This window comes from Bactrocera dorsalis, chromosome 1 (genome assembly GCF_023373825.1).
Source record: "Bactrocera dorsalis isolate Fly_Bdor chromosome 1, ASM2337382v1, whole genome shotgun sequence".
NCBI classification, from domain to species: domain Eukaryota; kingdom Metazoa; phylum Arthropoda; class Insecta; order Diptera; family Tephritidae; genus Bactrocera; species Bactrocera dorsalis.
In genome coordinates this window covers 1,154,343-1,179,014 of record NC_064303.1, presented here as the reverse complement: position 1 = coordinate 1,179,014, position 24,672 = coordinate 1,154,343, and the positions used below count along the sequence as shown (strand labels likewise).

Sequence of the window (24,672 nt, the reverse complement as noted above, 5' to 3'; positions counted from 1 at the left end):
CTTTAAATTTGCTGCAGCAAAGCGGCGGCCAAAAACATATTCCAGCGAATCTGGATTGCGAAAATTAGAATTACCCTTTACGAGAAAATACCTAAACTCAACCGAAAACGCCTTTAGTGCTTAAAAAGTCGCAACATACATACCAGGTAGTTCAATAAGTTTGGCCGTTTGATAAGAAAAACACAATTTTACGATTTAAAATACACTTTATTATTCAGTATAATCTCCATGAACATTAATAAATTTGCAACAACGACCCTCCAATCTGTGGATCCCATCCCTAAAGTGAGAGCCGAAAGGTCGACAAAAACGCTTCAACAGTCGCTATGACCTCTTCATTTGATGAAAAACGCTTGCCATGCATAAGTTTTTTGAGTTCTGGAAACAAATGGAAGTCGGAATGGGGGCCAAATCTGGTAGATGCTCCAACAATTCGAACATTAATTCATTGTTCTTAGCCATTGTTAAAATGCTCTTCTGACACGGTGCATTGTCCACACGGTCCTGCTGAAAAAGCATTTTTCTTCTGCAAATCGGGTATTTTTTCACGAATTTTTTCCTTCAACTGATCCAAAAGATTGAAATAATATTCAGAATTAATTGTTTTGCCAGTTTGCAGTCATTCACAAACAACATTTTTCTCGCATCCCAAACAACTGATGCAATAACCTTCCTGGCCGATTTCCGGACATGAACTCGTTTCGAAGCCGAACAACCAGATTCACACCATTCTTTAGCCTCTTGTTTTAATTCAAGATTATGGTGATAGACCCAAGCCTCATCCATAGTGATTAATCGACGCTCATGTCCACTTTATCCTTTTTAAAACGCTCCAAATGGTGCTGCGAAAGTCGCACTCGAATGTGTTTTGTTTCCATTGTTAGCGAATACGGCAACCATTGTGCACACCACTTTCTAAAACCCACAACTTCACTTAAAATATGGCTCACACTGCCTAATGAGATGTTTAGAGCCTCTACTAAATCTCTCTCTGTCAATCGACGATCTTCCAAAACCATATCCTGCATTTTGCCTATGATTTCCTGTGTGACAAAACTTATTGAACAATCTATATAATAATATCTTTAAAAATAATCTGAATTTTGAAAAACTCTATCGTAGACATATTCGTGAATAGTTAAACTTTGAAAGTATAAAAAAATCGGTTTTGCTTTAATTTGTAGACCAGAATACACTCTTAATAAAAATGCATGCGTAAAAATCTCTTTCAACTAAACTTCCACTTAACCTACAATATATGTTCATTTGTAAATGGAAGTCCAATAGCACTTGTGAAAGCTCATGCCTCATATAACAGCAGTGCGCCCATAAATCCTCTCCAATTAGATACATGGCATTAAATTATAAATAAGTTATTCTAGTTAGATCCTCTTTCCAATAAGAGAAAGGTATCACAAAATTGTCAATGTGTGTGTGTTCGTTTCACACAGAACACAGCTGCTTGCTGTGTTATGATCACTTTGACAATGTGTAAATATATGCCCGGGTAGCTCAGTCGGTAGAGCATTGGACTTTTAATCCAAGGGTCCAGGGTTCAAGTCCCTGCTCGGGCGGCAATACTTTTTTTTTTTATTTTTCTATTAAAACTTTTTCTATTTATTATTTAAGTGAATTGTTAAGTATTAGCAATTTGCATTAAATGTATACAGACAATAGTATTTAACTGGAACATTTCTATGCCTGCAGTTATTGCTTTGGCACAAATAGAAATTCATAAAACAAATTGCCACTGAATGCTCTTGTCTGGCAAGTGGAGCAGCGCTAAACAACTGAGTTGTTGAGTGAGTTGTAGCATTTTGTACCAGAAAATCGTCCGTGCCCCACATTAATCATGCCACATAGCGTAGCTATGCTGACGTTTTTGACATTTGCTTATTCGCAGTTGTTATTATTGTAACATTTTACCAGCATTTCATGTTTATTCTGCCTATTTCAATACTTCGAGTTCGTTTTTTATGGCGGCGGCCTCTTGTTCCGAAGCGTTATTTGCTATTTTTATCTCAGTTGGTTGAGTGTGTTGAAAGTGTTGTTGCTCTTAGTGCGGCAAATAGGCGCAGAAGATGCTTATTATTGTAAATAAGTGATGTATGGCGATTAGAGTTTCTGATATGCGTGTAGATGTAAATGTATGCGTAATATTTTTTTTTAAATAAGTAGGAAATATTAATTAAAAAAAAAGAGTTTATTATACAGCAATTGTATTACTTTGCACTATGAAAGCAATGCAATTAAAGATAACAATAATAAAATTTATAAAATATTACAACATAAAAAGAAAATCTATCAATTTAAAGAGGAAAAAGAAGGAAGCGTTAACTTCGGCTACAGCGAAGCTATAATACCCTGCACAGGCGCATTTCTTGTAGCATAAAATAATAACAAAGTTTATATTTATTGATTGTGATTGTTTAGTTTGTATGACAGATATATGCTATAGTGGTCCGATCTGAACAATTTCTTCCAAGTTTGTAGCATTGCCTTGGGTAATACTCCATACCATATTTCGTAGTGATCCCTAGACAAATAAAAAAGTTTCTTATACAAGAATTTGGTTTGGATCGGCTAGTTTGTATGACAGCTATATGTTAAAGTGGTCCGATCTGAATAATTTCTTCCGAGATTGTAGTGTTGCCTTGGAAAGTAATATATGCTAAATTTCATTAAGATATCTCGGCAAATATAAAAGTTGTTCATACAAGAATTTGGTTTGGATCGGTCAGTTTGTATGACAGCTATATGCTATAGTGGTTCGATCTGAACAATTTCTTCTGACATTTTTGCATTGTCTTGGAAAGTAATCTATGCAAAATTCCGCCAAGATATCTCTTCAAATAAAACGTTTTTCTTAGAATGACTTGATTTTTGTCGGTTAGTTTGTATGGCAGCTGTAGGCTGTAAGGGTCCGATATCGACGGCTTCAATAAATGAGAAGCTTTTTGGTGAGAAAAGGGCGGGTGCAAATTTTCAGATCGATATCTCAGGAACTGCGGGACTAGTTCGCGTTTATAAGGACCGAACGCGACTAAATGGACTCAGCTCGTCACGCCGATCATTTATGTATGTATATACATACTATTTTATAGGATCTCCGCCATTTCAGCGGTTACAAACATCGTCGTAAACTTATTACACCTCGTTCAGGGTATAAAAATTATAATTTAACGCAAACCACAGAAAATAACGTATGGAAAATAAAACTGAATTGCATTAACTAACAACAACAAAAAACATGTATGCTCAGCATACCAGTTGCGCTCCAATGATTCACCACATATTCAGCAACGCGGAACGGTATCTGAAAAATGCGTTTGGTTACACATCCGAGACTAGCACTACGAACAGTTACGCATTTCGGCATGGAGGTATCACTCACTTGCTTACATCGAGCGTTGTATTTTTACAATATTCACGTTTACGCTAAATTCAATATACGATTTGGAAATAACTTCGCTTACAATTGTCCGACGAGTCAGCGTGTATCTACAACCTTATACTATATACTTATATATATGTATATTAAATACATACGTCTATAAAATGATATATAAATCTGCTCACACATATTTTTGCTGCTGCTAATCATTTACTTTTTGCTCAAATTTTTTATCTAAGTCCATCTTTGTACCCATTCGCCTAACTCGACGCCATCGCTACCTGCCCCCACCTCTTCTTTGCAGTATTTTGCTATTTTTAGTTTAATAAATTTTATCGCATTTTTTTTCAGACACGTTCATTGACACCTGAATGGGCGCGCAAAGCTTGCAAAACGGCCCAGAAGCTGGCGAGCGCAGTTATAGCCGACGCTTTAGTCATTCGTTTGTGCACATGTAGCAAGATACTGGTGTCTGTCTTTATGTGACTCCGTGTCTGTCTGCTACCTACTGTCTACTTGTCTGTCAGGCTCTGCTCTGTTATTCAGCCACTATATGTTGTATTTGTACATATGTATGTTTGTATGTGAGCATTCACATTGGCCAGCTGTTTGGTTTCACCGGCCTTTTATTCGATGACTGAGTGGCCGCTTGCCTGCGGATTTTTATTTTACATGCCTTTTTACTATTATTGTTGTTCTTGATTTTTTTGCCCATCTCAATTTTCCCCACTTCCTACAGCACAGGCATATTTTTCAAGTTTTTCTCCAATTGTTATTATTATTTTTCCATTTGTGCTTTTTTCGTATTGGTCTTCCGTTCATTTGCGGTCTGTTGCATAGCTGCGGTTTCATTACCGTTTTAATGCCCATAACTAACTTTTCAATTTGTGCCAAAACGTGTAGCTGACAGATTCAGGCGAGATTTTTATTCGAATTACATGTGCGCACATCACTCCATATGATGATGGTGCCACATATTAATATGGGTTTGTTGTCATGCACACACTTAGCGGTCAAGTATGATTAGCAGAAATTTTTTAGGTTTACGGCAAAACTGTAAATTTTGTATATACGGCATTGTCGGTTGATTGAAATGGGTCAAATCGATATCGCTGACAGATACTTGTCGACATGGACAGAGATAGAGGCGGAGAGAGAGCTCAATAGGCAATAGCCCATATTTGCACGGTAACGATTGTGTTAAGCAAACCAAACCAAATTTGATCCGGACTGACAAACAAAACACATTTTCACGTATTTTAATACAAATCTTTATTATCGCCTTCGAATAATCAAATTTTCCATGCAGTACCTTCAGTGAATGACTTTTGATGGCATTAATCGACACAGCAATCCGCACCTCGGAGCGAATTTTTCAGTTTCGAAAGCAGCAGCAGTCAGGGCGTCAATTCGTCGACTGAACAATGATACTCGTTACGCGTTTTTGGCCAAAAAGTCAAACATGGTTACGGGGCTTATCGTGGTGAAAAATCTTTGAGTTTTTAAGCTCATAAATCCGGTTTAGACTTAAATTAATACTCACCGATCCAAACGGGGTTAGATCGCCGAAAAAATAGCCCTTGACCAGAACGCCCAAGTAGATCCCTTATTTACCATTTGACCTGTGAATCGAAGACATGGTGAACCATCGCGCGGAAATCAAAAACTAATCGTATTTTTGACCGATTTCTTCGACGTCGTTTTTTTTCCGATTTCGGCTCATTTCTGCAGCGCTACTTGCTACATTTTCGGAAAATGTCGACATCCTATTCATAAAACTCATGTAAAACCGAGTTCAAGCTGAGGTTTTTACTATTGCGAAAGCCTCGGAGCTGACCTCTAATGCACCTGCAGTCAGATCCAGAGTCAACATCTACTTAAACAGCCAAGCAGGAATCAAGGCAGTAACCGCGTATCGCATATCGACCAAAAGTGTTTTGGGAAGTAGGGCAGCAGTGGAAAGTGTTGCCAGAAGTAAGCAACTTCACTTATACTGGATGTCAGAACACAAAGGCATCGAGGGCGATGAAAGAGTGGACGAGATTGCCAAGAATGGTGTACGGCTAACATCCGAAAACGTGATCAATATTGGCAAACCCATGCAGTCCGGGTCAAATTTGATATAATATATTACTTCAGTAAGTCCGCTTTTAAGGTCTCGATTTACTTTGCAAAATCACTTCTTTCAATTTTCGTTTTTAAATAATTAATCTGCAAAGCTTTTATGTACTCTTAACGTTCTTAAGCCGCTGTAATATGGCTTTCCATAATTCAGACATTTCTATGCCCAGCTGAAGCTTAATTAAAGTTTGTTAGCACAGCTTTGCTGCGTTTGTTATTAAAATTTCAAAAATGCTCAAATCATGCACACAGAAACACACACCCTCTTACGTCCTTGTGTCTCGTCTCACATATATCTCCAAGTAAAAGTTTCTTCATGCACAAACTCCTTAAGCACTGACACTTTACGGACTTCAACGGCCACTTAGACTACCTAATCTCTGTCGCTATTTGGCTTCGCATGCAGCGCCGGCTCCAGGCAAAACTTTAGACGCACCAGCTGTGCGCAGCAGCCCGCAGACGCACAGCTCACACCGCAGCCTGCTCTTAACGGTTAACCAGTTACATTTTCCGCATTGCCACGCTGAACGCAAAACTTTGCGACATCGCCTGAATCATTTTTATTTCCATAACTCCACATCTGTCTATGTATGTATGCGTGTGTATATGTGTGTGTGTTGCGGCGCGTGTGCCTTCGCTTGTGACTGTAATTTTATTAATTTAACATTGCGCACGTTGCTGCGACATAATTCAAGACAGACTGCCCTGTCGCAAGTGCGCAAGCAAGCTTTTACTTACACAAGTTGCCGATTGCCACTTGCACCCTTTCTTTACTGCGTACCCATCCTTCCTGCAGCCGGCGTTTGCTCATAAACTTTTGCGTTACTTTCAGAGATATTTGCGCGCTTACTCACCTGTCACTTCCGCTACCGGTAGTACCGTTACTTTTTCATGATTTCCTTATGCTCACCTGGAAACTCTCGCTTTCTGCGCTGGTTCGATGTTTGTAGCATTCTCGGAAAGGGAAGTAGTGCGCTTACACGCTAGCCCGCCAACACCCTTGCCATCGTTGTTTGCTATTTCGCTTTGTTTTTGCCTCGAGGATATTGACTGCTGCAAATAAAGTTTGTAAGCTGAAACTTTTGTCGCCGAATGCCGTAAAATTTTCCTTACAAAGCTTTATTAAATAATGTTCGGAGGAAATTCTACGACAGATGTTAGCGCTTGATACGACCATATCACGAGCATTATTATTTCTGTTTCTACTACTTAGTACTGTGTTCTCTACGTATTTTATAGTGGCGATTAGATAACCCGGAAGCATAACGCAGCTGATACCTTTCCGTTTGCTTTTTATGAAGAAAGTATTTAACAAGTAAGGAAGCGCGAAGTTCGGGTGTAAACGAACATTTTATACTCTTGCAAATTACAAGGATCAAAACAGTGTAAAAATCTTTTCGAATTTCAATAGTATATCTGAGAGGTTGGCCGTTATTTGCGGTAAAACGTTCGCAATAAGAGCTGGCGTCGACATATTCGGTATCTGGGAGCTTGAATAGTTTTGGTCATGAGATGTTTAAACGTAAGGTGGCACATCTCGGAATATATTAATTGCTTTTTATTTTTATACTGGAAAGTGAAAGAAACAGATGGAATTTAAAATTTCGTGGTTTTTGTCTGATTTCGCTGATAATATTACCTGATTCCAAATTATGTAATATCGGTTGAGTAGACCCCGAGATATAAGTTTTCACCTACATTTGGGTGGTGCCACGCCGTACGTATTATTTTGACACTGGTCCCTATAAAGCGGTCGGTTTACGGGGAGCCAAAAAACGGAACTTTGTCTAAGAGACTGTAGGTCTAAAACTGGTTTCGAACCAAGTCCTTGTTCTGGGCAAATTTGGTTATTGTATCCTAAGTGGTTTAGGAGATTTGTATGCTACTTAAACCTACTCGTTGCCACGCCCTTGTTTTCAAGTTGTAACTGATACCTGCGATTTCCTATTCAAACTTTCACCTTTCTGGTTTCCCCGAGCGATTGTTTGAGTTTGCTGAATAGCCACATAGAGCCAAGATCACACCGAGCTTAATCTGGCGAATACGCTGGTTGAGACGTATTATTGGTTCCACAATTCCGGCCTTTTTTTATGCAGAACGACGCACAACACTCAAATAGTGTTACCTGTTGACAGTTTGGCCGGTCAGAAGGTCAGAAAATTGTCAACATAACCTTGATGTTTGACATGCTTTGACGTAGTTTTTTCGGCTTCGGCTCACCTATGCCACGAAATTCAGCCGATTGTTCGTCTGTATCATTATTGTTAAAATGGTTTTCAAGGGTAGGATACCATAAAATCCCTTCAAAAGACCTTTTCCCTCTCTAAAATTCTCAATGTGTTCACGAAGGTCCAAATTTGGTATGGTCTATTAGCCAGTGGGGAGAGTGGTGAGCAACTTTTGCACATTTGCCAAAAATCGAATTGCAACGTCAAATTTTATGGCATCTAAAATTGCCGTTCTCACATTTTTTAACGGTTGAGTAGTTTTACGATTTGAAAGCAATGCCAGCACACGCTTCCCCCTCGCACGGCGTATTAGCGCTGCTTAAATTGTTAAATTACCATGTAAGCTAACTGGTAAGTACACAAGCGATTATCCTTGCCACACATGCTACACGTACCATAATGGCTTCCCAAACAACAAAAACAACACGCAATATTAGTGACAGCCGAGCTTCTTGTGCTGGTTTCATTCAGCCGATGCTTGAAGTGTGGTTGCTGTTGTTGCTGTACTTGCGCTCATTGATATTATGGTGTCACTCCTGTGCGCAAATTCAAACACATCATTTGTTAGTGGCATGTATGCGGTGCCCCAACTAATACATGTACAATATTGTACGTGCATAAACAGTAGCATTTTCGCACACATATGTATATGAGCCACAGTCGGCGCGCCAAATGAAGAGCAAGGCTAGCACGAAAGAATCATGTAATCATGTACAAGTGCATGGCATAAAACGCAGAGAAACAAAAAACGAAGAGTCCTCAAAACACAAAAAGGATATCAAGTACTTGTAAGCAGGCGGTCCAAATGTAAAAAAATTGAAAACTGAACCGTTTTTTTCTATGAACAGCAAGGCGGGCGAGCGGTTAGGCGGCGTGGAATGTGCGCAAAATCGAAACACTTGTGCCACTTGGCTGAGTACTCAGGCACATGTTCGCACAGCCCAACGCACACCATGCAACAGCAATATTAACTGAAGCAACTCCCTGAAATGCGAACGGCAGTAGAGCGTAAGGAGTGCCATTGGCTGGCGCCGCCACTTCTATGGATGTAGGCTAACATTCAATTAAAGCAAATAAATCGACGCATAGCATAGTGGCTTTAGGTGGCAGCGGCAACGGTGGCAACGTACCACTGGCGGCGGCCTTTCGTGCTCAACTCCTACTTGCATTTTTTATTTCTTTTACACGCAACTCAATCCCATCCTGCATATTTGAGTATGCATACTGCTGGCGCACACTGTAAATATTTGCTTTAAATATTTATTCGGTGCTTTGTCGTTTATGCTTGAATGCATTTATTGTGTGGTCACGTGACTGCTCCAAGGTGTTGTTTGAGTGCGAGCAGGCAGCGGTGGAATCACACAACGAAAATTAATTTTAACCGGCTTACAAAAGGTTTTAGGTCACTTCAAAAAAGTTCAAAAAAAGTTAGAACATTAAAAGGAAAGTTAAATATTTTAAATTGTTTGTTGGCGGTAAGCTTTAAAGCTTCAGCAGCCCGGAAATTAATCAAGACATAATAATGCACCAAGTGCCCACTTGTTTGTATACCTTTTCAATTTTAACATTTGAGTAGATTTTTAATTCTACAATCTGATTAAATTTGACCCGGACTGAATAAAAAGTACATTAAGATATCGTCTTCAAGATACGCTCCTTTTGAGCCAATAACTACAAACATGCAAACACTTTCTACAATTTCGTCGTTCCATCGAATGCGATATTCGCTGCGGTCAATGCTCAAAGGACCATAAATCTTCCGCAGAACTCTTCTCTCGAAAACTCGCACCGTCGACTCATCGTTGTCATCGTCCATGCCTTTGCACCATATAACAAGACGGGAATAATGAGTGATTTATAGCGTTTAGTCTTTGTTCGTAGAGAGAGGCCTTTACTTCTCAGTCCGAAGTAACACCTGTTGGCGAAAGTTATTCTGCGTTGGATTTCGAGGCTGACATTGTTGTTGGCGTTAATACTAGTTCCAAGATAGACGAAATTGTCTATGACTAAGGACTTATGACTATCAACAGTGACGTGGGAGCCAAGTCGCGAGTGCAGGAGATATTTCGTGTTGCCCTCGTTCACTACCAAACCCATTTGATGGCTTCCTTATCCTCATTAGTCGCCAGAAACAGGGGGTATTCTATAATATTTAGAAAGCTCTCGTTTCTATCCAATTCCTCAATGTTGCCTTCCGTTCCAGAAAAGAGTAGGAAAAGGGCATGATGGACAAAGGCGCTGAGATGAATGGAACAACGCCATATAACCACTATTGTAGAAGTTGTGGAGGTAGAAAAGGAGGAGGCTATAGAACATTTTCTATACCAATGCAAGGCTCCATATAGGAAAAGATTCACAACTTTCGGTCAGGGTTTCTTGACAATACCTCGAAAATTGCACTGATAATACTTTTCGTAATGATGAATTTCATCAGAGCGAAGAGAGTAGAATGAGAGGACCTTTGTCCCATTAGTAACAAAATAGGCCTACTAGGTGTGTCGTTAGACAGCCACTCTGCCAACCTAACTATCTATTCATGCGCAGGTGAAGGAATATTAATAGTTAGTGCTGCTTTGCCGAACCAAAGCATGTAATTTTTTTTAAGTTTTTGTCTAAACAAAACCATGCTTCTACTTCAGATTTTGCTTCTATCAAATAATTATTAATCTTTTACTTCATTGCGCAAATATCCTGGGGGTTTTTCTACATTTACGCTAGATTAGACAGATAAATATGTATGTGTATGCTTTGCCTTTTACGTAAGCGTAACTGCGCCTGTCCTCAGGCCAGGCAATTACTATCTGAGCTTCTAATCTTTCATTTCGTCTACAAAACGTCCACTTGACTAATTGTCATTTTCTTAATTACTAAGTAAACTTTGCCACTGCAGAAGCAAATAGCCACTAGCAGCCAGCCAACACCGCCGCCTCCCGAACAATGCATAATTTCTATGTTTGTTTGTTGGCTCAGCCATTAGCCATTAGCCCACTACCGCCCATAATTCGAAGCTCATTTGGCAGTGCAACGGTGAGAGTTAGTGGCACCAGCTAACGGTATGAAGCGTGTACGTACGGCCAAGTGCTGCGGTAATGAACTGTTTTCATTGTAATAAAACGTTTTGTGCTGTGTCTTATCAGCCTTGCATCAGACACAGTGCGGCAGTTCGATTATCAGCCAGCGCCGGGTTCCCGAGCTCAACTAATTGCTACGGTAATACAATGTAGCCATGGCGCTTTGAGGCGGAAAAGCATCTTAATATAATATGTAAGTTGTTGTTGCGAACAATGTGCTTGAACATACACGAAGGTACAAACGGTTATCAAATAGGTGGAGTATGTATTCCTATCGCTTCACAAACATTTGAACAATCTAATATGGATATTTTGGTATGTATTTGTTGCTGGTATTAACCAAGTTATTAGCTTGTTTTCCGTTTCAACGGCGAAGGCATGGCAAACTGCAACTGCTTCGGTGAGGATTCTCTGAGTTCAGCTTAAAGTATCAAAAGCCTCCTCCAAGCCGCATAGAACAATGCTACTGAGAAGTGTTGCAGATGATTGCTTTACTCTCATCCACACATGGTTTATTGTTATTAATTTTGCCACCAACGCAATCTTATTTGCAATTCAGTGTGTTTTAGCAGATAATGTTGCCTTTGATGAAAGAGAAACAGTGTTGATTTTGAGTTTCGAAATTTCGTCCATTGTTTTCATGATTTAGTAGCTTCCGCAACACTTGTTGCGTGTTCTCCTTTTTATATATAGTTAATGAGAAAAAATTAGTTAATTTGCGTAACTGAGGCTTTTCCTAAAAAAGGTGAGACCCACTTCGACGATGACTACCTATGTGAGATACAAAATCTGAGAAAACACCTTCGAATACAAAACCTTTTCGAAATCCATAAATATAAATAATCTGACGTCTAGATAATTTGAGGAACACCTTAGTCGAAAGTCATCTTTTTTTGGTGGAAGTTAATTTCGAACATGCTTCAGCTGAGCGAACGTCTCAAACACTATTTAGAAGTGGGAATATTGACTTCGAAGCAGTAGAACGTGTTTTTGGGCGGCAAAAAAGTTTGCAAAAGAGGAAATGAAAGAATTACTTGATGAAGATTGTTGCCAAATATGAGGAGAGCTCAAAGCATCTTTGGGGCTCATTCAAACATCCTTGTCAATACGTTTAAAAACAGCCGGATAGATTCAAAAGCAAGGAATGAGTTGAAGCCAAGAGACATTGAAAGACAATTTTGAAGATCAGTAGACAAAAAAGTCGTTTTTGCATCGGATTGTGGCGGATGAAAATGGATTTACTACGACAACTCTAAAGGCAAAAAATCATCCAGGTTTAACCCTGGCAACCAGCCATTCGAAAGCCAAACCGATACCATGATATTCTGATTCTGTATTTGGTGGGATCAGAAGGTGATGATATATTGCGAGCTTCTAAAACAGAGTGAAACCATTTATGTCAAACACTACCAACGACAACTCATCAAATTGAAGCGAGCGATGGGTGAAAACCGACCGGAATGTGGGAATTGGCAGGAGACTATTAGATTTCATTATGACAGCGCTCGGCTTCATGTTGCAAAACCGTTTAAAAATTATTTCGAAAACAGCAACAGGTTTTGCTCACGCGCCTTATAATCCAGACCTTACCGCTTCTGACCACCATTTTATCCGGGAGAAAGAGAACGCCCTCACTGAAATGCGATTCACATCAGAACAGGTTATCAAAAATTTATTATTTAGGTACTCGTCAAGAAGGTGCGGTTTATTTAGGATGGAATCAATAACTTACCAGAAAGATGGGAAAGTACTATAGCTTCGAATTGGTAATAATTTTGTACAGGTCTTCTGCAGGGATATAGTTATAGACCAATAGATATTTTTTGAGGTGACTTCTACAACTTCTCTGACTTCCACCACCGGGTTTAAATTAATTTACAGACCGTACAGACCGCTTTTAGTATGACCTTATTTTAGTTTCGCCTAAGCTTCCATCAGAAATTCAACTTCGTTTCAAACTGCGACGCGCTCATTTTTCTGTTATTTACGCAACGTTGTGTAATTAATTTGAGCTTGTCGACAGCTCGTATAAACATCTGAGATAAAATTGTAGGCATTCAGCGGGGCGCGTCTTCATTCGATGTTGCAATGGCAATGCACCAGCTCACTTGCAATGAACCACTTCGTGGCATTACGCTCGCTTTAAATTATTTATTACGGCCGTACAAGGCGCTTGCCCTCATTTCACTCATCATTTACCCCAGACAGCATTGTATCTCGCTGGCTGCTGTAGCTACTGCTTTTGCTGCTTCTTCTTGTCGTCTTTCATTGTGTGCAATTTTCTTAATTGCAAGTGGGTTTCGTTAGATACTCATTTCATTACAAGAAAGTCAATGCCTTGGAACAATACACATACAAACCGATTCCATATGCTTGGCTTGGATGCTGCCAGCTGTGATTAGATAAGCGGCTCAAAAGCTTTGCGATAATTGATTAGTGTAATTGCTGGAAATTGTGATAAAATGCAACTTGTATTGCTTCGAAGACTTTGAAGTGTAAGTGGAGGCAATAAATTTGTATATCGTAAATTTAGGCAGTAAAGCTAAGCACGCACAAGTGTACACAAATAATTTGCCTTAATCCAAAGTTGTTGAAATCCGCCTGAAGGCAAAGATAATTTATTTGTAAAGTAATGAATATGAAAGCCCATAATGATAATTTGTAGTAAGATGGATGGCACAAACAAATAAATTTATTAATTTACGATTAGTATACTCATATTTTAGTTTCGCCATTAGTCGTCGCTCACAATAATCCACTCAGATTATACAATTACTTACGGCTACCTATTTTAGTAACAACATAGGGCTTGTTGTATAAATAGCTCGTTTGTTAGAATATTTTGCTTCGATCATCAATTTGGCGTTGTAATTCTCTTCCCACTCCATACATTTACTCTTTTTCTATTACACGTCTACACACTCTCCCTCTCTCTGTGCATTGATCATTGGTTTCTAATTTCACTGTTCTCACTCTCAGCACATGAGAGGCGAGTGCTTAGCACTGGTTAGCACATTGGTGGAATCGATTTTATGTGTCAGGATGGCCGAGCGGTCTAAGGCGCCAGACTCAAGTGAATAAACTTACTCGTTAAGCGAGTTGTGTGCGGAGCGTTCTGGTCCTCTCTGAGGGCGTGGGTTCGAATCCCACTTCTGACAAGAATTTTTTTAATCTTACTTTTATTTTTTAAATAATAAAAATACATATTTTGCCGCATATTTTCAGACAATTGTGTAGGTAGTAGTTTTTGGTATAAATGACCAAATTGACTACGAAATACCTAACATACCTATTAGTACTTTAAATGGAATGCATTAATCATAACAGAAGATTAATTACAAATAATGAGTAAAAGTACAAAAACTATATGCAAGTCTTAGTTGGGTAGTCGAAAAAGTCTTTTCGTATTTTACCTTTTTTTCAACTTCCCCGAATTTAATTTTTTTTGGTAAAATTAAGCTTAAAGTTTCACCCTTCCAACGCTATATGGTATGGCACTTAGATATTGGACTACAATGACATCTATTGACAAAATACGAAAAGACTTTTTCGACCACCCAATATACATATTTAATAATAATAATACACTTGTGAATCATCACACAGAAAGTGCAGTTTACGCGCCTACTTTAAATTAAATAAAAACTCAATCAAATCTGCCCAACTCGCCCTTCGGCTGTGGTCCATCAAGCCAATAAATTCGTTGTAACAACATAGCATATGCCCATACCCCTTTTTAAGTGGCTGTCGCAATAAAACATTATTAAAAACCCATCAGCGATGACAAATTTTTTCAGCTGTAAGCGCGCAACGTTCGAATCGCGACAAGGGCTGGCGGCAAATTCATGTAAAATGAAATTGCTCGCATACCTTTTGCATGCCGCCTTGCCAATGGCGCGGAAAATCAGTAGCGCTGAATTATTCGACCGTCAACCAAAAGAATATTTATTGAATTTAATAAAACATCAGCAAACCACGAATAAATATACTCTGTGGCCACAGTCTGCAATTTTTAATATACACAATGCGCTGACTTTTTTGTAAAAGCTGTAAATCCAGCGATTTTTCTTTTTAATTTTCGTTTTTATGAGAAAACACGGCGTAAAATTATTTATGAGTAAATTTTATTGTCTTATATACTTGAAGCTAACAGATTGTAATTTAATATTAATATTAGTATGATTGCATAAAGAGTGATGATTTGCGGAAAGTATTAATTATTTGTTTCCATTTGAAAAAAAGTGCTGCAGAGTCGCATTGAATGCTTGTCGAGACATATGGTGATCATACTCTTTCAGAAGCAACATGCGAAAATTGGTTTCACCGGCTCAGAGATAATGATTTTGATGTGAGAATTGAAAAACGTGAAAGACCACCAAAAAAGTGTGAAGACGCCGAACTGCAAGAAATGTTAAATGAAGATGATACTTTGAGTCAAAAGCAAATGGCAGCCGTGTTAAATGTTGCACAAGAAATAGCATTAGACCGTTTGAAAGCTGTGAAAAGATCCAAAAGTGTGAAAAGTGGGTGCCACACAAATTGAATGAAAAATAAATGGAAAACCGAAAAAACACTTTTGAAAACACGAAAGAAATTATTTGTGTATTGAATTGTCACTGGCGATGAAAAATAAAAATTTTCCATATTTACTCGTATTTTAAGAATCCCAAACGGTGATACTGATGGGTTAATCCGGGACAATTATCAACATCAGACAGCAAGAACAGATCGATTCGGTAAGAAGGCAAAGCTCTTTGACATCCTCCTTTTCGGCAAAATGCATTTGCTCATGAAAGGAAAGCGTTATGCAGTCTTAGAGGCCATTCAAAAGGCTTGCACCGGCAAACTGGCGGTCATACCGGCCAACGAGCTAAAACACTCGTTTCAAAAGCTATATTAAAACAGAAGAAGAACTATTTTGAATAAAATAAATTGATTTTGCCGCAAAAACCATTTGTTCTGTTTTTGTTTTTGTCTTGTTTACTATGGAACGCACCTTGTATGTTTTGTCGGAACCAGCGCTATCGAACCACTATAAGTAGCAGATACTGTACATAGTTAACATACGACCTCAACGATCGGAATAAAGTTTTTGTTTGGAAAACTTTTTTATTGGACAAGATATTTTCAGTTTTCTGACTTGCAAGTGGCTATAACTCCTAAAAGCATTTGAAATGTTAAAGAAATAATGCTAAAAATATACCTTACAAATATCATAAAATGTACTTTCATTGAAGTTAAGTTGTCAGCCTCTAATTTTATAAATATTTTAGTGAATTTTTGGTTGTATTTTGTTTTATTATTTTTTTCTTTTTGTTTCCATTAATTGGCGTTAATCCATAATAGTGACGTCGTTTTCATGTTCACCACTACAATTTTAGTGCTTTGGACTAAGACATCATTTTGTTGTTATGCCAATAAGCAATTGTTTTCAAAAAAAGATCTCTCGCCTAAGTAAAAATTCAACAAAAGTCTTTGTTATTTCAGACAGACGAGCATTATACTACAATTTGTTGTTATAAAAGAGCACACAAAGCTGCCAACAGAGGTTTTCTGTCAACTTAAGAATATTTGCATACCAAATACAACAAACTGAGAATTTGTATGCACTTAAAGTTTGACTATGCCGAAAATGCTCGAAACAAATATTGACGATTTAAGCTGGTAAATTTGTTAATATGGCTGGCGTGCCATGAATCTGTGGATATTTGAAGTGCTAAAGAAGTAGACAAATAAGAAATGCTAAGTGGCAGGCTTAAGAGTGTGAAATTGTTATTGCTTTATTTTTATGTTTTTTATTTATGAAGTCATAATGCTTTTCATTCAAAAGATTAAACTGGCTAAACCGGCTTTTAAGAATGGCAGAATTTTATTTTTATTTCTTTTAAAATTTTTTTACATTCTTTTATATTTTTTTTTTTATTTTTTCTGTAAAAAAACTTTTAATAATATATATCGTACAGCAACTAAAATGCGTAAAAGCCTAAACGCAGTAGAATTTGTCAACTCGAGTTGATGAATTAAGTCAGCGGCGCTGTTTTTTTGGTCCGGGAGAGCAAGCTACCAAAACCGGCTGGCAATTGGCGTGTGTCCAAATTCGGTGCTGATCAGTGAATGGCGATTTCAAGCACTAAATTACTGTCTGTGTGCAGTCAGGTCTGTTCGTGTGAATACATATGCCGTGTAGTGTGGGCGAACGGGGGTAGCGGCATGCGGCAAGTGTTCGTGTACGACATGACAGCCAATATGGCGACACGCGGTCGCTTGTCAATGAACTTGAATTGCTGTTTGCACGACTTTTGCTTTATAAAACGAGCAAACTGAGCGGTTGAACCGTGCTCGAGCTGTGAAAAATCGATGTTTACAAAGAAATCAACATGGTTATAGCATTTCAAACTTATTTGCTTTTTTAATAAACGACTTGATTTCAGATTGTTGGAAAATAAACGATAGTACAAATCTTTAAAGAAAAGTTAACCTAACCTATGTTGTTTTTCTACCGTATTTGAACTTTAGTAGAATCGTATCCTCCTTTTTCATCTTTTTTGACAGCATTCTCATTCGATGCGCTTGTTAACACCTTAATCAGTCGCCTTTATGTCAAAGTCAGTCACAAAAGTCCATATAACACAATGCAGCGGCATGAGAGCAGCTAAACCGGTTTTAAAGCGATTTGCGGTAGCCACTAACTGAAACAACGCTGAACGCTGCAGTTGTATTGAAAAAAATCTTTATAAGCGTTAAATAATGAAACAAAATGAATCACTGGCGTTTGCCATTGATGTAGCTGATTTAAGTTCAATTACCTGTTGCACCGCAAGCAGCGACAAGTAATTTGCATACGAAATTACGTACGATAGAAGTGGGCCAAACGCGAAACTGTTTTTCAACAGCAGCAAGTTCGTTAACATATCACTCTTGCGAGGATTAATAAAATCTTGACTTGTGTGAATTTTAATGATGCTAAATGGATTTTGTCTTCAATATTTTAATTTATTCAGAAAAACAATTAAACGTTAATTTTGGAACGTATTGGTTCCAAATATTAAATTGCAACAGATTTTATGTAAGAGGTTGTCTACTATCGTGGTTTCGAAAATTCTTGTTTTTTTTTTTTTGCATATTTCTGAATTTTGGAATGTTCTGAACGCGCTGTTGCTCAGAATTTGAGAAGGTTGGGAATAATAAAAAAAGTTATGGCCAAAAACCACCTCTCTTGAAACCACGCCATAAAGTCTCTCGTCTCAGTTTTGCACGAAATCACATGAATAAAGACTCGCATCAGGTAAGATTAAGAAAAATAAAATTTTGAATAATACGGTTGCGGCAAAGTAGACAATGTGCTTAAAAAGAAACTTTACTATTGGTCCTAGGTGATTTTTTCCGATGAAAAAAAGTTCAAGCTTGATGGTCCAGACGGTTTTCTGCGAAAATGGAGATATTTACGAAAAGAGCCGCGATGTCTTTTAAAGTGCAATTTCGGCGGAGGTTCACTTAAGGTATGGAGCACATTTTCAAATTCTAGGACAGTACTGTTGGCATTCCCTTCTTGCAGAATAAATAGTTTTGAGTCCCAGGAAGTATTAGAAGCAAATCTTCTACCCTATGTATAGAGTCATCCGCAAAAATCTTTTTCTTTTCAACAGGACAAAGCAAAAATCTATACAAGCAGGTCAACGTAAACGTGGGCACAGCGTAAAAATATCGTTCTTTTGGAACGGTCAGCTTGTTCTCCTGATGTAAGTCCTATTGAAAAAATCTTGGAATGGCTGATTATAAAGGTTTACGAGATTTTCGTCAATTTAATACGATTTCTGAGCCGAAAACAGCTATTTTGGATACATGGGGCTTTCTCATTACACCAACTCAATGCCAAAACGAATATTTAAAAAGAAAAAAAAAAATGTTTTCATAGAATTTTTGGAATTACCATGTTTCGATATATTTTATAAAAACTTGTGTATTGTAATATACAGCCATAATTTACAGGATATTTCTGAAGTGTCGTAAAAAAGGCATTTAATATTTTTAAACATTATCAGCAAACATCAAAGCATAAAAAAAATCAAAATATTTCAAAAGCAGCAGGTGAATGGGCATGTGATCATACCCACGATTTCAACCCTCCTATCAATGTGTAGCCAAAAGAATTAATCTGGAATAACGTCGTAAAGTCTGGTTTTACGGAAAAGTTGAACTTTCAAGATTTGTAAAACATTCTAGTTCCAACGATAACTATCTATCTACAATTTTTCATTTCACAATAAAAAAAAATGCCGAAAAATCCTTAAAATAGACCGTCACCTAGGATGAAGAAGTAAAAAAATGTTATAGTAGTCAACTACATCAGTTCAAGCGCATAGTTTTGAAAAAACTAAAAAAAAATGTCTATCGTCAATAGTAACCCCGAAATTGGAGCGCCAATTTTAACAACCTCCTCAAAAGTATTACACTATTGTACTTTATTGTTACTAATTCTCTTTCGAAAATATTAACACCTTAAAGTTATTGCACACCATTCTACGAATTGCCTTCAATAAGAATTATCCCTCTAACAACCATTCCGTTTACGAGCATTTTATTAGCTTTGCAACACCTCAACAATGCCACGCACACACACACTCCACTCCCGACACTGGCAACAAATGAATTCATGCGTAATGTTTCACCTTTATTATAGTAAGTTCAAAGCTTTTATTGTCCTTAATTGCCCATCATATTTCTGTCTAACTTCCTGCCGGTGTGTGGGTGTGGTTGTGTCGTATTGTCCATCTATCAGACGCTGTCCTTTGCTTTAACGAGCTTTCATTGCCAGTTGCCAACTAAAACCACACTCATCAGAGCATTTGTATTGCCATGAAAGGCCGCACAAGCACACAATCACGCAATGCCACAATGGCTATATTTTTGCAATGCCGCCCCCTTCTACAGACCACCCCCTGCGCGTTAACAAAGCGTTGCTTTAGTGCCATTCAAACAAACGAGCCTTATTATTATCCGTGTCCTTTACACCGTTACGTCAGGCACAATACTTGCTACAAAAGTGTGCTGCTAGGGACAGTGGTTGCGTACGCCATGGCAGTGTTTGTGTGCGGCGGCTGGCGTGAGTATTTAGGTTGGATATCTGTTTTTGCAATGTCGACGTTGACAACAGTAAGCTTTCCTGTTTCCGGTGCGCCAATTCAACTCATTTAAACGCGGCCATTCGCTATTCCTTTGCGCTTCTGCTCATCCTATCCATTACCTTATGTTTGCTAGCCTCATTTTTCCAGCTGGCAGACTCCTTGCACGTGATAATGACAATGTGCTCCCATTACTACATACATATATTCTCTATCTTCGAGCTGTCCGCCATCGAGTAGTCTAAATGTCAAGAAGGCGGTGTGGATTTCGCCTTATGACGGCGAGTGCATCGTGAAAGCATCATTGTGCTGCTGTTGAGGCTTACTAAGTCATGTCAGTCAGTTTGTCATTTGTGTGTGTCAGTTTGTTGTGGATATCATAATCATTCTCTACATTTTATTCTATTCAACGAAAGTCTTGGCCACTTATGTCACGCTAAAACGTTTGCGGTCTCTAGTTTTGTTGAAGAAAGCATACGCTGAATGGCAGCCAGTTAAATCCTTTTCACATCCGTTACTTCGAGAGCTTGGACAAAGCATTTTTGTTGTATATATGTAGTAATAATTTTGTACTGTTAAATGTGTTTAGCTTTATACTTCTGTTGATAATACTACGGCTTTTGCTGTCTCACATGATCACTGGGTATGACAAAGCTCTAAGCGCCTGATGAAAGCTTTTTTAATGCTTTGACTTTTCGTTTTTTGTTGTTCAAAGCATTTGTTTCAGGTCACCTTTTGTTGCGAGGCTGCAGTGTGGTTTTTTGTATAATGTTGTTTGGATTGGTTATTTGTTGACTTTTGAATTCAGGTTCATTATTTTGAGTAATTCTTAATTCAAAAGATAATTGGTGATGAAAGAGTAAAGTGTAAAAAATTGTGATGAAAGCAAGATGATATTCAGAAGGCGATTCTTCCGATCTTTCACAATGAAAAATTCTACGAAGTCAACTCTGAGTTAAAGTTTTCCCTATTTGAGCTCTAGAAATATTAACATGAGTGGTACTATCCACTTCCAAGTCAGAAATTACATTTTTTTTTCAATTTTTTCGAAGAAGCGTTTTATTTAAAAAAAAAACTTTGGATTCCATTGATCCCACAGATGATCTCCAGGAAAACTTCAGAAAAAAAAAGTTCGATTATAAAGATTTTTCTGCTTAAATTTACTCACAGTCCATAAAGGAAAACAAATAATTTTTACAGGTAATGATCAAAACGGGAGATCCCACAGTCTGCGCTAAATACCGTGGGATAAGTCCCCTAAACATCGCATATAAGGTTCTATCAAGCGTTTTATGTGAAAGATTAAAGTCCACCGTCAACAAACTGATTGGACCTTATCATTGTAACTTTAGGATAGGAAATTCAACAACCGACCACATATTCCCCATGCGCTAAGTCTTGGAAAAATCCAGTGAAAAGAGAATTGACGCACACCACCTCCTTCGTCGAAAAGGAGCCTCTTTATGCCGTGATATCTGAATTTGGTATCCCCGCAAATCTAATATGGCTATGTAAAATGACGTTGAGCAATACCAAAAGCTCCATCAGGATCGGGAAAGACCTCTCCGAGCCATTCGATACCAAACCAGGTTTCAGACAAGGGGACTTCTTATCGTGCGGCCTTTTAATTCTGCTGATGGAGAAAATAATTAGAGCTGCAGAACTTTATCGAGCAGGCACAATCTCTAAGATTGTACAGCTGCTAGCGTATGTCGATGATATTGATATGTCTCAACAATCGTGCAAATGGATATGATAGTGAACGAGGCAAAACGTAATATCTCCTGTCGTCAAACAAACGGACGCTAGAGGTGCTACTTTGGACTTAGTAAGGAACTTGAGAAGTAAATTCCTCTCTTGACGAACAAAACCCAAACTCTATAAGTCACTCACTATTCCCCTCCGGCTATATGGTGCAGAGGCATAGACGATGACAACATCTTATGAGTCGAATGGATGAGAACATCCAGCTCTCAGATTATTCGACGCAGTACCTACCGGAGAAGCAGATGAAGAGGAAGACCTTTACTCCTTTGGAAAGATAGAGAAGGACCTGGCTTCGCTTGGAATTTCCAATTGGCGGAAAGAAGAAACGACTAGTTCGATGTGGTTTAATCGGCTATAATCGCATAAGTTGTGTCTACGCCAGTAAAGAAGAAGTATGACGTCCTCTATATTATTTGTTCTGAAAATGTTCGTTTGAGTGAGATAAGATAAGATTAAGACTCCACTATTTTAGTCTGCCATAATATGCACAAGTCTCTCGCACAAAATTTTCCGCATAATATGCACAAGTACTCACATTTTTATGAGTAATCCTAAGGAAGCATACGAGTATGAACACCGCCACATTTTCTAGAGACTTTGAAAATTTAATCATCTTACGAAGTTACAAAACTCACACACATACACATGTACGAGCTCTGCATGCAGTTTAGTTAAAAACTTAGAAATCGCTACGCTTGAGGGTATAGCATTTCATTATCGTATGGCTTTAGTTGGCGCACAAAAGTATGCAGTGGCTAAGAGATTTAATTCCTCGGTGTCGAGTTTACAACTGCAACTTGTTGGCTAAACATGCAGCCATATACATATGTATATATATTCCTTTAATGTACCGTCATATTTGAGCTGTGCATGACATCTAAAATATTTCCTTTTCCTTCTTCATGTGGTGGCAAGAAGCTAAGCTTTCGCTGTACAGCCAGTCATTATCACTTTGAAATCACCATTCAAACACTTAAGCAGCTTTTCTACATTTCTAAGTATGTGTGTGTGCCTTAGAACCTTAACCTTCTCTGGTGGCCAAAGCGAATTTTCAAGTTCGCTCTAATATTTCTTTTCGCATGCAAGTAATATACAATGTGTATGTGTGTGTATTTGAGTATGCCGTTGTATTTATGTGTTCTCCCATTATACTCAGAAGGGTTTTTGTAACTTTTGTCGTTACTTTTTAAGCAGTTTATTGCCACTTGACTTTTTATTTGCTCGTACTTTACTCTGCACTGACACTCATATTTCAACTTGCATGGTTGCATTCTACACACAGCCATGGCTTGTCTCTGAAATAGTAAATAGAGAAGTTGTCACCCTCTACACACATGTAGTTGTTGTTGTTGTTTCCTTTGCTGTACCGCAAAGAGCTGGTTTAAGCGTTCAAGCTGTCGCATAAGGGCTTCTATGCCATGAATGCGGGGTATCCACACATACATAAATATAAACATACATATACAAGTATATTCCTCCTCTGTGAGCTCATACTTAGTGCTTTAGTGTTATTTATATGAATTTTATTTTAATCCAATTATTGTGTTGACAGGTTTGCGACATCACAACTTCATAACATTTAAATAATATGCGTTAAGTTAAGTTGCTTAGAGTCTGGCTACTGGGAAGCAGAGCTTTGTAGAATCAGACAATTATGGGAGATTTGAATGCTAACAATGTTGCCACTACAACATAATAAGCTGTTTTTGTTACTTTAACATTGTTTTTCCAACAAGAAGTGATGATGGATTCTTACTTAACTGTCTTTAATGCTGTCGCAATATCAATAATATCATCTGATCAAATATTAGCCGGACTGATCCATGATACTACACTTTTACGTATTTTAATAGAAAACTCTATTATCGCCTTCAAAAAAGGGCTCTAAGCTAACACAAGCATGCCAACTTTTAGTTTAATTTTCCATACACTTGTTGTAAGTCATGTCCGCCGAGGTTTATATCCTTCAGTGCCTTCAGCGAATGACTTTTAATGGCTTCAATGGACTTATGGCGCAGTTCCCGAAACGAATTTTTCAGTTTCTAATGCAAAAAAAGTTGCGGGGAGCATAATCTGGCGAATACGACGTGTGAGTAATGACTGTCCTTTCGTGCTCGGCCAAAATTTCAGCCCCAATTATGCTAGAATGTGACGAGGTATTGTCGTGGTGAAAAATCTATGAATTTTTAGTTCACAAATCCGCTTGTATAATATCGATTTGTTACACGTAAATTTCTCAAAATGTGCAAGTAGTATTCCTTATTAACCGTTAGCCCTTTTGGAACGAATTCATGGTAAACCACCACACGTTAACTAAAGAAAACGCCGACCATTACATTCATATTTGATCAATTTTGATGTTTTTTCTGGTTTTGGCTAGTTTTTGGAGCGCCATTCGCTAGATTGTTGGACAGTTTCCATGTTGAGTTCATAAACTCATGTCTTATCTCAACGCTACTTTATCAAGCTTCTCTTTTGCAGCCACTATCCACGTCATCCTTGACACTCTTCATACCAAAAACATAAACCAAAATGTGTTAAGTCGATCCCAAAGAGATGTTGAGATTCTCTGATAGTTCTCTGATACCAACACAACAATTTTCAAACTCTGTTTCGTTAATTTGTACAATGTTATCGTCATTATCAGCGCTGGTCTGAGGCAAGTCTAATTTGGCTTCCGAATCTTCACTGAATGCTTCGTGCCAGTCAAATACTTGTGTTCGGGACTCGGGTAGACTCCTCAAAACACTTCTGCAACATTTTTAACGATTTCGTAGCCATGATTTCAAAACAAATTTCAAGCAAACTATTTGTCACATTTTTTCATGCTAAAAATCGCCAGACAAACTTTTCTCGTCGTAAATAAACATCTGCCCAACATACACTAACGGACATACACGAGATCAAACGCTTTTAAAAAAGGACCCAAACTTAAAAAAGGACTCAATCTAGGAAAAAAAATTGCAACG

The 24,672-nt window shown here is 38.1% G+C and overlaps 2 protein-coding genes and 2 non-coding genes across 6 annotated transcripts in view; all 4 read left to right on the top strand.

Moving 5' to 3' along the window:
- LOC105232266 (40S ribosomal protein S8) overlaps positions 1 to 24,672 on the top strand; it is a 366,487-nt gene that overhangs the window by 163,371 nt on the left and 178,444 nt on the right. The window lies entirely within an intron of this gene.
- Positions 1 to 24,672, top strand: part of LOC105232275 (centaurin-gamma-1A) — a 267,016-nt gene that overhangs the window by 78,675 nt on the left and 163,669 nt on the right. The gene's annotated exons all lie outside the window — the stretch shown is intronic.
- Trnak-uuu (transfer RNA lysine (anticodon UUU)) lies at positions 1,502 to 1,574 on the top strand. Its single transcript has one exon. It is a non-coding gene; the product is annotated as a tRNA-Lys (tRNA).
- Trnal-caa (transfer RNA leucine (anticodon CAA)) lies at positions 13,851 to 13,972 on the top strand. Its single transcript has 2 exons — positions 13,851 to 13,888; positions 13,928 to 13,972. It is a non-coding gene; the product is annotated as a tRNA-Leu (tRNA).